At 33.7% G+C, this 15,202-nt stretch overlaps 1 protein-coding gene across 5 annotated transcripts in view; it reads right to left on the bottom strand.

Moving 5' to 3' along the window:
- Positions 1-15,202, bottom strand: part of NFAT5 (nuclear factor of activated T cells 5) — a 126,762-nt gene that overhangs the window by 108,403 nt on the left and 3,157 nt on the right. The gene's annotated exons all lie outside the window — the stretch shown is intronic.

A 15,202-nucleotide genomic window follows, 5' to 3' on the forward strand; every position in this document is an offset into this window, starting at 1 on the left:
GCCACAGCAGTGAGAGGCCCGCGTACCGCAAAAAAAAAAAAAAAAAGTTAAAAAAAAAAAACAGCATTAAAAAAAAAAATCATCATAAATTTTAGGGAAAATGCACTTTGGGTTTAAACACAAATAAGCAAACAAGTATGGTGAGAACACAATGACTTGGTAGCTATCTTTCAGCTCTAGGTTACCTTTCTATTTTTAGAATTAGCAGCCATCTCCCCTCTGAAGTTTGCCACCTCAAGCAGCCCATTGTAATTCCAACACATGAGTAAAGGCAACCGTGATTACAGACCTAATCTTAAGTATTCTTAGGAGTAAGTTGGTTTCTATTATTAGGGGAAATATTAAGCTTATAGGGTACTCGAGGAATCTATGATGCAATTAGTACTCGGTAAGAGCGCTAGTCAGTCTACAAAAGTTATTGTATTAATTACCAAAGTGCCTAATTTATACCTAAAACATTACTTATTCATAAAGCCTACTCATACACAGATTAATATGCCTTTACCAGTAAACATACAAGTACTGGTCAAGATAAATTTAACTTCACTAAACTGAAGTGATGTTCAACATTGAATCATGTTCAAGTTCTCTCACTTATTCTCAAACTTAAAACTTGAGCTGTGGCAATAATTTAAGAAAACATCCTTTTAAACAGAAAATATTTTAGTAGTTGAGGACCATAACAAATCAAAGAAAAATAAATTAAGCACTTTCATGTTCACACAAAACAAATACTAAACTAGCCAGCAATGCGTCTTACTCAGGAACTCTGATGAATACAGTTATACCTATATTTAATCTAGCAGTATGTGAAATAGATGCATGTATATGTATACATGAATCACTTTGCTGTACACCTGAAACTAACACAACATTGTTAATCAACTATACTCTAAGACAAAAAGTTAAAATAAATAAATAAAAGATACCATTAAGAAAATGAAAAAAAAAATCTAGCAGTTATCCAGGGTCCTCATTATCCTCTACTAATGTCTAATTAATAATACAAATACAAAGAGAACAACGTTTCAAGACAGTAGGGTTTATAGTTTCCACTGCTACAGAAGTGTATCTCACTTCACTTATGCAGTTTTTCTTCCTCCTAGCTCACTGTCACAATTCTGTGACATTTATTAGAAAACTGCAATCCTCTTGTTACTATTAAACATTTGCTTTCAGGAAATCAACAAAATGAATCAACCATGCATATTAATAGTCAAAAAAATTTCCAAACTAAACGAGGTTAATCTACTTCATGAATTTTTCAGTCATCTGTAGTCTAATCTTGCTCATCAAAATTTTTTGATTATTCAAGATGTAGCACACTCAGTATTTGACCATCCTATCTACATTTAAAGCACATTTAGATAATTTAGACAACTAAAATATACTGTGTTAAATGGGAAACTGAAAAAAGTCTCCCTTCCATGTGCCACCACACAATTACCTCTGTCTCAATAACTTTATTAAAAAAGTTAGTATATCTCAGAGTCTTAAAATTATTTTTTGTTTTTTTTAACATTTTGTGTGTGTGGTAAAATATACATAAAATTTACTACTGTATCCATTTTTTTAAGTCTACAATTCAATGGCATTAAGTTCATTCACAATGTTGTACAACAATCACCACTAGTATTCATTTCCAGAACTTTTTCATTGCCTCAAACATAAACTCTGTACCTATTGAAGAATAACTCCTCATTGCCCTCTCCCCATAGTCCCTGGTGACCACTATTCCACTTTCTGTCTCTATTCTAGATACCTCATGGAAACTTATAATATTTGTCCTTCTGTATCTGGCTTATTTCAATTAGCATATGTTTTCAAGGTTGATCCATGTTGTAAGATGATATCAGAATTTCATTCCTTTTTAAGGATGAATAATATTCCACTGTATGTATATACCACATTTTATTTATCCATTCATCTGTTGGTGGACACTTAGTTTTTAGTACACTCAAGAGTTGTGCAACCACCATCACAATACATTTCAGAATATTTGTATCACTCTCAAAAGAAACCCCGAGCCCTTTAACTATAATCCCCCTCACTCCCCTCCACCCCAGGAACTACTAATCTACTTTCTGCCTCTCTAGATTTGTCTATTCTGTAGATTTCATATAAATGGAATCATACAGTATGTGGTCTTTCATGACTGGCTTCTTCCACTAAGCATCCTGTCAAGATTCATCCATGTTCCAGCATGTATCAGTAACTGATTCCTTTTTATGGCCAAATATTATTCCATTAAATGGATATACTACATTTTGTTTATCCATCCATTCATTAGTTGATGGACATTTGGGTTGTTTCCATACTTTGGCTATTATGAACAATGCTGCTCTGAACATACGTATACAAATATACACGTATATTTTATGTGTACAGATGTTTTCATTTCTCTTGGGTATGTATCTAGAAGTGAGATTGCTGGATATGGTAAGTCTATGCTTAACTCTTTGAGGAACAATCAGATTATTTTCCAAGTGTGAGGTGATTTCTCCACATCCTTGTCAACACTTATTATTATCTGTCTTTTTGATTATAGCCATCCTAGTAGGTGTGAAGTGGTATCTCACTGTGGTTTTGCTTTGCATTTGCTTTGCATTTCCCCAATGACTAATGATGTTGAAAATCTTTTTATATCCTTATCAATATATAACATATTTTTATTGCATCAGTGCTTTTATTTTAAAATATTTATACGTTTAGCAATATATTAAAGTCAATATGTTCTTAAATATAACAAATATGTTTAACAGCACAAGCAGTATTTTGCTATTAAACTAAATATACAGAAACAGTTGTTCTAATCAATAAAATGAAGTACAGTCAGACTCTTCATATTGTATTTGTTTATAGCCAGTCACCTAAGTGTTTCTCTCATTTAACTGACATGTTTTTATTTAAATATAATCAATTCCTGTGCTCAAGAATGCCAATCAGGTGAAGCCACTACAGAAAATAGTAGGAAGATTCATCAAAAAACTAAAAATAGAACTACATGATCCAGCAATCCCACTTCTAGGTATTTACCTTAAGAAAACAAAATCACTGTCTTGAAAAGATATCAGCACCCTCATTTTCACTGCAGCATTATTTACAACGGTCAAAACAAGGAAACAACCGAAGTGTCCATTAACAAATGAATGGATAAAGAAGATGTGATACACACACACACACGCATGCGCGCACACACAAGAATATTACTCAGCCATAAAAAAGAAGGAAATCTTGCCATTTAACACATGAATGGACCTTGAGGGCATTATGCTAAGTGAAATAAGTCAGAGAAAGACAAATACTATATGATATCACTTACATGAGTAATCAAAAAGTTATTTTCTTCAAAATTGAACTAAAAGATACAGAGAACAGACTGGGGGGGCGGGGAAGGTGAGGGCTGTGAATTAAATGGGTGAAGGTGGTCAAGCTTCAAGAGAACCTTCTTATTTGAGTATTCCAGATTTAGTGAACAAATCCACCTCCATCTTCATCTGAATTACCTAAACCTTTGTCTTTACCAATTAAATCGCTCCAATTTTTTAAAGGTCTAGGTTTCCACCTATAATTATTCTAATCCAATTATTATTCCAATTAAAGCTTTCTACATGGTTGTATATAACTAGAGCACAATCCTCTCACACTTCCAATACCATTCCTTCCTTCTTTTCTGAATGTGGTATTCATTCATTCAAGCACCTTTTGGATATAAGCGCTTGTGCCAGATGCTAAGAGAATGTGAGGTATAGTCCCTGTCCTTGAGAAAAATACAATCTAGTATAACTTTTTAAACAAAACTGGACTTTACTAAATGTTCTTTATGGTTTACTGTGGCTTTAATTCCATGGCTGATTCTAATATTGTACAATTACCTTATTGTGGTTTCGGTTTCATTTCCTGAACACACGCATAATCTAGTACTTTATTACCAAAGCTCGGGCTTGCCTGGTGGCACAGTGGTTAAGAATCCACCTGCCAATGCAGGGGACACGAGTTCGAGCCCTGGTCAGGGAAGATCCCACATGCCGCGGAGCAGCTAAGCCCGCGAGCCACAACTACTGAGCCTGTGCCCTAGAGCCCACGAACCACAACTACTGAGGCCTGCGTGCCTAGAGCCTGTGCTCCGCAACAAAAGAAGCCACTGCGGTGAGAACACCACGCACCACAACGAAGAGTAGCCCCCACTCAACACAACTAGAGAAAGCCCACGCGCAGCAACGAAGACCCAACACAACCAAAAATAAATAAGTAAAATAAACTTATTAAAAAAAAATACTAAAGCTCTCCTAAGATTTGAGAGACCTTTCTCCAAATTATTTTCATAATCTTATTAACACTTAAAAACAATGATTAAAAAGAATAAAATACTTAAATGTTTAAAGAGTGTAAAACTTATACTCTGAAAACTACAAAACACTGTTGAAAGAAATTAAAGACCTAAATTAAAGGAAACACATCCCATGTTTATAGAGGATAAGACTGAATACTATTAAGATGGCAATGCTCCTCAAACTGACCTACAGATTCAATGTAATCCCTATTAAAATCACAGCTCCCCTTTTTGCAGATATTGAGAAGCTGATCCTAAAATTCAAATGGAAATTCAATGGATCCTGAATAACCAAAACAATCTTATAAAAGAAGAACAAAATTGGAAGACTCACTCTTCCCAATTTCAAAGCTACAGTAATCAAGACAGTGAGTTAGTAGCATAAGAATAGACACATAGATGAATAGAAAAGAACTGAGAATCCAGAAATAAACCCATATGCCTATAGTCAACTGATTTTCAACAAGGTTGCCAAGACCATTCAAAGGGAAACAACAGTCTTTTCAACAAATAGCACTGGGGGGCAATTGGATATACACATGCAAAACAATGACACACCACAGACTGCACACCATAGACAAAAATTAACTCAAAATGGATCAAAGACCTAAATGTAAGAGCCAAGACTATAAAACTCCCAGAAGAAAACACAGGGGTAAATCTTTGTGACCTTGGATTAGGCAGCAGTTTCCTAAATATGACACAAAGCATAAGCAACAGCAACAAAAAAGATAAAGTAGACTTCGAGAAAATTAAAAACATTTGTGCATCAAAAGACACTACCGAGAAAGTGAAAACACAGCTCACAGAACAGGAGAAAATTGTGGCAAATCATATATCTAATAAGGGACTTGTATAAAGAATATATAAAGAACTCTTACAATTCAACAATGAAAAGACAAATAATTCAGTTTTAAAATGAGCCAAGCCTTGAACAGACATTTCTCCAAAGAAGATATATTAATGGCCAATAAACATATGAAAAGATGCTCAACATCATTAGTCATTAGGTAAATATAAATCAAAACCACAGGAGACTGCTTCATACCCAACTAGAGATAGCTATAATCAAAAAGCTAAGAGTAAGTGTTGACAAGAATGTGGAGAAATCAGAATCCTCATACAATGCTGCTGAAAATGTGAAATGGTGCAGCCACTGCAGAAAGCAGTTTGGCAGTTCCTCCAAAAGTTAAATATACAGTTACCATATGATCCAGCAATTCCACTCCTAGGTATATACCCAAGAGAAATGAAACACCTGTACACACAAAAACTTGTACACAAATGTGCATAATAGCCAAAATAACCCAAATGTCCATCAACTAATAAATGAATGGATAAACATAGTAGTATGTATCCATCTAATGGAATATTATCCACCCATAAAAAGAAATGAAATACTGATACATGCTACAACATGAATGAACCTTGAAAACATTATGCTAAGTGAAACAAGAAGTCACAAAAGACCACATATTATATGATTTCTTTTATATGAAATGTCTAGAATAGGCAAATTCATAGAAAGAAAAAGCAGATGAGTGGCTACCAGGAGCTGGGGATGTGGGAGGGAATGGGGAATGACTGCTAAATGAGTAAGGGGTTTCTTTTTGGGGTGATGAAAATGTTCTGGAATTATATACTGGTGCTGGTTACACAACACTGTAAATGGACTATAACTCACTGAATTATACACTTTAAAACTGTTAAAATGGGGACTTCCCTAGTGGCGCAGTGGTTAAGAATCCACGTACCAATGCAGGGGACACGAGTTCGATCCCTGGTCCAGGAAGATCCCACATGTCGTGGAGTAACTAAGGCCATGTGCCACAACTGCTGAGCCTGCGCTCTAGAGCCTGCATGCCACAACTACTAAGCCCATGAGCTGCAACTACTGAAGCCCGTGCACTCTAGGGCCTGCGTGCCACAACTACTGAGTCTGTGTGCTGCAACTAATGAAGCCCACACGCCTAGAGCCCATGCTCCACAAGAGAAGCCACTGCAACGAGAAGCCCACGCACCTCACGAAGAGTAGCCCCCGCTCACCGCAACTAGAGAAAGCCCGCACGCAGCAACGAAGACCCAACGCAGCCAAAAACAAAAAATAAAAAAACATTTTTAAACTGTTAAAATGATAAACTTTATGTTCTATGAATTTCACCTCAATTAAAATAAAAAGATAATCAGGAACCAAGTCTTTAAGAATGTGGATTTCACCCTAAAGCCCATGGACACCATTACAGGATTTTTAAGTAAGCAATATGATTAGATTTGTATTTTAGGAAGATTAATCCTGCACAACATAGTGCTGCGAATGTCTAAACCTTAGTATATAAATTTAGCAACATCTGATTTGGGTGTTCAGAAGCTTATGCATAGTAATAAAATCCTGGTTTCTTGCTACATCTTGAGTAAGTATGTTTGCCAAATAACTTACCTCTAGATATAAATTTTATTTTACTTATTTAACTAATACTTATATAGTGCTTACTATGTGCCAAGCATTATTCCAAGTTCTTTAGAAATATTAACTCATCCAATCCTCATAACAAATATATGAGTCTACTATCTCCACTTTATAGAACAAACTGAGTCAAGAAAGGTCAAGTAACTTGCCTAAAATCATACAGCTATTAAGTAATGCGTGTTTTTGAAACTGGGTTTCTATTCACAAGTCAGGTAAATAAGTGGGACTTTGATTTACTTATTATCTCTACCACTTTTACTTTCTAAGAAAAACTTCATATTCTTCAATTTCAACTCTTCTGTTTATTTGTTCTCAATTCACTATGCACTAAATTTTTTTTTCTGTGCAGAATTTACAGTGTTGATTCTATCCATTCTTGTGAAGTTTGATTGAAAAACATTCTCAAGAAAGTTATTTTTTAGTTTTTATTTACTATATACTATAAACATGTTATTTATGTTTACTATAACAGAGTAGTAATTTGGTTAACTAATTACTTTCTGTTCTTCAACTACTTCATTACCCAGTTTTTTTTTTTAAGCAATGAGTTTTTTAAAGGAATTAACTAGTAATTTTATCCAAAGCATGTTATTCAAGTATTATATATAAATTTTCATCCTGTACTCAACATTATAGGTAAAAATAAACTAAGAAAATGAAAAGTTCTTCAAAAATAATTTTAAAATTATAAAATTCAACTATATGTTTATATTTCCCATTTATTCACTCTACATTAGCCTAATAGTCTAGAGTATGACCTAATAATAAAAATGAAAAAGGAATATAGAAAAAAGTCTTGGAGGTCACAATACAATTTTATAAAAACTTACTCAAGTAAACTTTTGATTTACAGTGTTTCTAAAGTACTTATAACTGCCCATTATCTAGGCACTTATAAATTGAGCCTATAATGTTCACAAGTTATAAATTTATAACTTGTGAACATTAATTTATTATCATTAATTACCATTTACAGTAGTATTTTTACAGTTAAGCACAAGATAGTACTCACTTACATGGGACAGAAAGCTCATATTGTTTTTACCTAATTTATGCTTAACCTACAGAAATAATCAGAGTACAAATAAGTACATACCCCCTACCTACATACTCTTCAGCTCTATAACCCTCTGAAGACTTAAACTATTTTAAAAAGAAAGTTTAAAGTTTTAAACTTCATTTTACAGTTATTAAGTATAGGGGCAAACTATATGCTCAGGTATACTTCGCACAAAAGTATTTTCCTATTAACAAATAGGAACTTCATATTAACTTCATTCTTCATTCCAGATTGAATTACAAAACCCTTTAAAACTCTGTGTTATCACTGTTTATTTACATACAATTTCTTTTACTAAACTATAAGCAATATGTGGCCAGGATATATGGGTGAATTCACTTTGAGTGAATGAATAATATTATTATTATTATATTATTATTATGTAATACTATAACTATAATAATATTGACTAAGCAACCTATAACCTTGCACATAAGCATAAAAAAAATCATCTCTAAAAAACTACACTTGGCTACATTATAGAATATAGGAATATATAAGAGAATAAAAAATGCCTTATTAACTTTATGTCCTTTAAAAAACTAGTTTTCCTTTCTAGAAGGTTACGGTGGTTGAACAACAAAAGTTAAACAGAAAAGAGTACACACTGTATACTGTAAATATAGTGTGTACTGTATAAAATCATTTAAACAAATTCTAAAGAAAGGCAAAACTAATCTTTGGTAAGGAAAAACAGATCAGTTTTCCTGAGGGGCTAGAGTGGGCAGAATTTACTACAAAAGATCAAGAGGTAGCTTGACGGGATGACTGAAATGTTCTGTATCTTGTCTGTAGTGATTACACAAATGTATACACCTGTTAAAAACTCAAGGAACACTTGAAATGGGTGTACCTGTGTACCTCTATAAGAATGGTTTGTTTTTCTAAAAGAGAGAGGAAAGAGAGAAAGGATAGAAGAACAGCAGAACCAACAAGCAAAATGTAGAGAGTACCATGAGAAAATGGAGACATGGGTAGAATGGGAAGATTGGGGAAAAAAAGAGACAGACAGTGGAAAGAAGAACCAAAGTAAATTAATAGGGCCCTATGCAAAATATCACTATTCGTATAGCATTTCATAGTTTTCAAAATCCTCTAACATTTCAGTTATTCTTCCTCACAACTCTTAGGTAAGCAAGACTGATGACAATGTCTCTGCTGAAGAAAAGGAATGCTTACACGATTTTCCACATGGTCTCAAGGCTTAACTAGAATTAAAACGCAAATTTTCTACTGCCTAACAGAATTTTCAGGAAGTTCAAAAACAAACACCAACCACGACAATAAATAGAACTAACTCCCAATGCTATATGAGTACTGCTTTTTCTGTTACTCATCTCTTCTCAGGTTTAGTTACGCTCTGAAACATACCAGCAGAAATAGGGTGCAATGACTTCTATGCTTCCATAAAACTACTGCCAAAGAAATCAAGAGCCCCATGGCATCTTCCGTTCTGAAAGCAGTTCTCCTTAGGTGGTGGTTTGCTTACCCTTCCCCTTCCTTTTCACTTTTGAGCACCATCAACAGTCAAAACAGAGGTGGTTCAACCAGCAGTGTGCTTCAGCTAAATCTTAAAGACATGCACCAAAGCCAGGAAATGATTTGCTAATTTTGAGTGCTAAAATATTCCTAAAAAGGGTTATCATCATAATCTTTACTGATTTTTATGTGTGGCTTATAGAATTTCTCTCCTTACTTTATGGAAACTGTTAAGCTAAAGAAATCTACACAAAGTACTCTTTATATACCATCTGAACAGTGGTGTAATCTTTTTAAGGGCCTGAAGTGTAAATGCCAATTATCAAATGTTTCTATTGTAAGAAAGTAAGTATAAACTCAAAACTCTGTGGTAAAATAGTCAAGTTTCAAGTACCAGCCTCCTCCACTAGCTATGTAACCTTAAGAAAATCAGTGAATCCCTCTGTACCTCAGTTTCCTCGTTTATGAAATAGGGATACTGATACTATCTCACAGGACTTTTCTGAGGATTAAATGTGGAAAATATCTGTAAAATGCTGGTACACACAAATTGCTCAAAAATTGACTTCAAATATTACCAACACTGAATTTATTATTCTTTATTCTCTTTACCAACACTTTCTTTTGACACGTCCTACAAAGACTGCTTTACATAGATTTTTTAAAACTAAAACTAAATTTATAAAGATAAGAGTAATCAACTTGGCTCACTATTTATTAGTAACTTTTCTGTTCTTGTCTCACCTTCAAAACCAAGTACCAAATTTACTAAAGGACTAATAATAACATTTCTGAATGGGAAAGAAATGATAAGGATTCATGGCTGGCCAGCAGTAATAATCAGTACCTACTTATCAAATAAATATTAAAAATAAAAGCAAGAGAAAAAATCTATTTTTAAGTTATTAAGAATAAATAAAAGTAACTGAAAAATCTCATGTATCACATCTTTAGTTCAAACCATCAAATATATAGATCCTTCATCACAACATCAGGTTTTATTTACATTTGGAAGCTGAAATCATTACCTGTAGTTAATCCATAGACTATTTCTACTTTTTCATTCAAATACATGTTTATAATTAGTGTATTATACCTCATTAGTTTTTTAACTTTGATTTTTATTAAGGCAACAGGAAATAAAAGACGTGACTCTCTTTCATGTAACTTGAAATAAAATCTTAGCAACAAGAAAAGAGCGTAAGAAAATAAGCAACATATCTATTGAAGAAAGTCTTTTTTACCTCTCATAAAGTTAGCAGAATTATCCTGTCACTACATAATCAGGCCCAACTGGTATCTCAGATTAATTTGATCTTTATTTTTTTCTAATTACCTGTTATTCTTAATAGAAAATAATCTGATGGGTCAACTTTTTCTAACAAAAAGTGGCTATTTTTATATATAACATTGACCACAATAAGAAATGTTTATCTGTACTACCATTTTCAAGTTTTAGGGGACTCCTGGAATAAATACAGTAGAGTCAAGAATGAATCAAGAGCAGACCAAGGACCATCTGATTAAATATGAATTTCTATCATCTTATTGTAACAAGCAATAAATTCCAGCATTGAATAAAAATAAAAATTAATAAAGCAGAGTTTAGGAAGAGCCACAAAAACAAATGATAGGAAATCAGAGAGAGATGGATCCTAGAAACAAAAAGTTGGCAGGAACTAGGTATGATTCTGTCATATGTTTGAAATTCATTTCCATAATTATTTCCTCAATAATATTTTTAGTTTATTAGGTATGGACCAATAGAGAATAATAGATACTAAACAAGAAAATAATCCAATAGATTACTTTTAATGTTAAATACTTTCAAAAAGTCCTTTCCAGTAAGATATCTTCATACATTTCATCATGTAAGAGTTAATGGCCTGGGGCTTCCCTGGTGGCGCAGTGGTTGAGAATCTGCCTGCCAATGCAGGGGACACGGGTTCGAGCCCTGGTCTGGGAAGATCCCACATGCCGCGGAGCAACTGGGCCTGTGAGCCACAACTACTGTGCCTGAGTGTCTGGAGCCTGTGCTCTACAACAAGAGAGGCTGCAACAGTGAGAGGCCCGCGCACCATGATGAAGAGTGGCCCCCACTCGCCACAACTAGAGAAAGCCCAAGTGCAGCAACGAAGACCCAACGCAGCCAAAAATAAATAAATAAATAAAATAAATTTATGAGGAAAAAAAAGAGTTAATGGCCTAACTACCTTACGAACACAGGCCCTAGGAAAGAAATAAATCAGGCTTAATGTCAATTCAGAAATATTCCATAAAATCAGTAAAAAAACTGTTACTATTTTTAGGATTTTCATTTTTGAACTATAAAGTAAAATTATGCATGGTACAATATCAAACAGATTGAAAGTAGTTAAAAAAAAGGTTATTTTCCCCTAACTCAATGTAATATTTCATATTTTCTTTTAATTTGATCCATATGTAATTTCTTAACTCACTTTTAAAAGCATTTAAAAATTTTAATCCATTGTTTTTATTACTTTACTTCTTCCAATTTGCTTATATTATTTTTCCTGTTTTATCTGATTTTTCTACCATCTTATCTTACATCTCTATAGGTACTTCTAGAATGACCTCTTATTATTTGCTTATTTAGTTTAATTTTTAATCTCAGTTTTTATATAGCAAACTATATATGCCAAAATCAACATTTTTTAATACAGAATGTGTAAGAAATGGCACCTTTTTTTTTTCCTGTAGTTGAACATTTTTTCCAGGCCCTCCAAAGAAGAACCCTAGCCTTAAGGTCTGAACACTGTAAGTGTAAACCATTTTATTTTTTAAAAAATATATACAAACTACCTTCTTTAAAGAAGGTACGGAAAATGCAAAAATAGAATCAAAAAGTAAAAATCTGTAGTATATACTTTTGTCCAGGATTTTTTTCTATGCAAGCTATTTTTAATATAATTGCAACAATATCTTTTATTTACTTATTTTATTAGGAGTTTCACATGTAATTATGGGGTCACCAAAAACATTATTTGAATGGCTACATATCATTATATTAAATAGCTAGACCCTTTTCCCATTGTCAGGCAATCACCAAATTAAATAAAACGGTATTAGCAGAACTATGCAGTTCTGCTAATGTTAACATCTGCAGATGTTAACTAGACTTATTATGATGATCACTTCCCAATATATATAAGTATCAAATAATTGTTGTGAATTTGAAACTAACATAATGTAATATGTCAACTATATCTCAAGTAAAAAAAAAAAAGAAACTAATTTCCTATTCTTTTTTTGTGTGTGTGTGCGGTATGCGGGCCTCTCACTGCTGCGGCCTCTCCCATTGCGGAGCACAGGCTCTGGACGCGCAGGCCCAGCAGGCCACGACTCACGGGCCCAGCCGCTCCGCAGCATGCGGGATCCCCCCCGGACCGGGGCACGAACCTGCGCCCCCTGCACCGGCAGGCGGACTCCCAACCACTGCACCACCAGGGAAGCCCTAACTTCCTATTCTTGAAAAGGGGGAGAGGGAGTAGAAGGACCAGCATTGATAAAAATGCGAACTGAATAGTAAAGAGATTTTAAATCTATTTTTGAAGCTAAATACCCAACTGTAGGTTTTCCAACCTTGTCTTCCTTAAAAAAAAAAAAAAAAACAAACTTTTAATTTGTAAAACCTATGTTCTCTAAAAAATTTAACAAATTGTATGATGATAATTAAATTCCCTTCACACTGGGCTGAGTTTTTTAGTTATTATCTAGAAATCTAGACTACTGCACTTCCCTGGTGGCACAGTAGTTAAGAATCTGCCTGCCAATGCAGGGGACGTGGGTTCGATCCCTGGTCGGGGAAGATCCCACATGCCACGGAACAACTAAGCCTGTGTGCCACAACTGCTGAGCCTGCGTGCCTAAAGCTCGTGCTCCACAACAAGAGAAGCCACCACAATGAGAAGCCCGCGCACCACAATGAAGTGTAGCCCCCACTTTCCACAACCAGAGAAAGCCTGCGCGCAGCAACGAAGACCCAACGTGGGGGCGGGGGGGGGCTTACGGAGACAGGGATTAAACCGTTAAAAAATACTTTGTTAAAAAAAAGGAAAAAAGAAACCTAGACTATTTATGTAAAGCATACATACATAAATATTACTAGACAATACTTCATATTATATATCGTAGGGAGTCAGTACAGTATAGTACTTAAGATAACAGATTCTGAAGTGAGACTACCTGAGCTGGAATCTTGGCTCTACAACTTACCAGCTGTGTGACTCTAGGTAAGTTACTGAAACTCCCTATGCCTCCTTAGCTTCCTCATCTGTGAAATGGGGTAGTAGTAACAATCTCAAACAGCTGTTATGAGAATTCAGTGAGTTCATATTTGTAAAGTTCCTGGCACATAGTAGGAACTATATAGATGGCTGTTTAAATTTTTAAAATTTTAAATTTAATTTTTCAAATTTAGCTAACATTTATAGAGCTTACTATACACCAGGTTAAATGCTTTACACGAATTTGCCTCAAATAATCTTAACAACACCTCTGATGAAGATATTACTGCCCCCATTTAAAAAAGAGAAAATTGAAGCACAGAAAGATTAAATGACTAAGCTGAGGTCACACACAAACGTCAAACAAGGATTTGAACCCAAGTCTGACCACATAACCTACAAACTTAGCACAGATTGCTCTTATACACTAGGAGCAGTAGCCTCCTGCTGTAAAATATCTTGCTGAAATAAATTAGAATTTTTTGTATTTCCTGGAATACAGTATTTTAAAAAGTAATATAAAAAATATCACTATAATACAAAAGTATTTATACATGAAATGATTATGATGTCTGGTATTTGCTTTAAAATAATACAGCTTGGGGGGGGGGAGAGAGGATTAAAAAAACAAGAGTAGACATACTTTGATAGCTATTAAAGTTTGGTGATGGGTACTACCAAACCCATAAATAAATAAATAAACCCATAAACCCATAAATAAATAAAATGATGTGTTCATCATTTTATTCTCTCCACTTCTGTGTATTCTTTAAAATGTCCATAATAAAAGGTTGAAAACAGAAATAGGGTACATAGATTAAATCCTTTCATCACACAAGCAAACAACTTTCTTATGATACCTTGTATCAAAGATATGAGAACATGACATACTTGATACTTATACATTTTACAATTTATATATAATCAATAAAGGGTGGTATTACTTTAAATAACTGAGTATCCTCTCAACCAAAATGAAAAATTAATGAAAGTATTTTGGCATAAACATGTAAATATACATACTAGATTGTTGCCTGCATTTCCATCAACTTGTTAAAAATATTTGCTTAAATAATTAACTCTTGTTTTTTTTTTCTTATCTTTCTCCTGCCTGATAATCTCTATGATTATAACACTCTGGTTTGCTGCCCAGAAAATGGATGAGTTTTTGTACAGACAAATATAACTCCACAACATGGTCACAAATTGAACAATACAAATAGAAACAACAAATCTACTTCACTAAGAAACACTTCTAAAAATTCCTTGCCTCAAATTGTAGTTGATTTTCATACTAATATATACCATAGGTATATATGTACCTATGGACTTTTTATAAGTATAAATATAATCAATAATCTGAGAGCTTTTATATGCTTTAAATTATAGTTAAAACAATTTAGCTGATACTAAAGGAAAAAAAATTTATTAAGCCAGACACTATACTAGGCATTTCATACACATTAGCTCACTAAATTTAAGAGATTATATACATTTTTATAAAAGAACATTAAAGTTTAGAGAGGTAAAATCACTTGCCCAAGGTCACAGAGCTAAAGGTCACAAGTAGCTAAATTGGTATTCAAATTTAAGCTTAATTACAAAACCCACTCTTT

Source organism: Lipotes vexillifer, unplaced genomic scaffold, assembly GCF_000442215.2.
Source record: "Lipotes vexillifer unplaced genomic scaffold, Lipotes_vexillifer_v1.1 scaffold1235, whole genome shotgun sequence".
In the NCBI taxonomy this organism is placed as follows: Eukaryota; Metazoa; Chordata; class Mammalia; order Artiodactyla; family Lipotidae; genus Lipotes; species Lipotes vexillifer.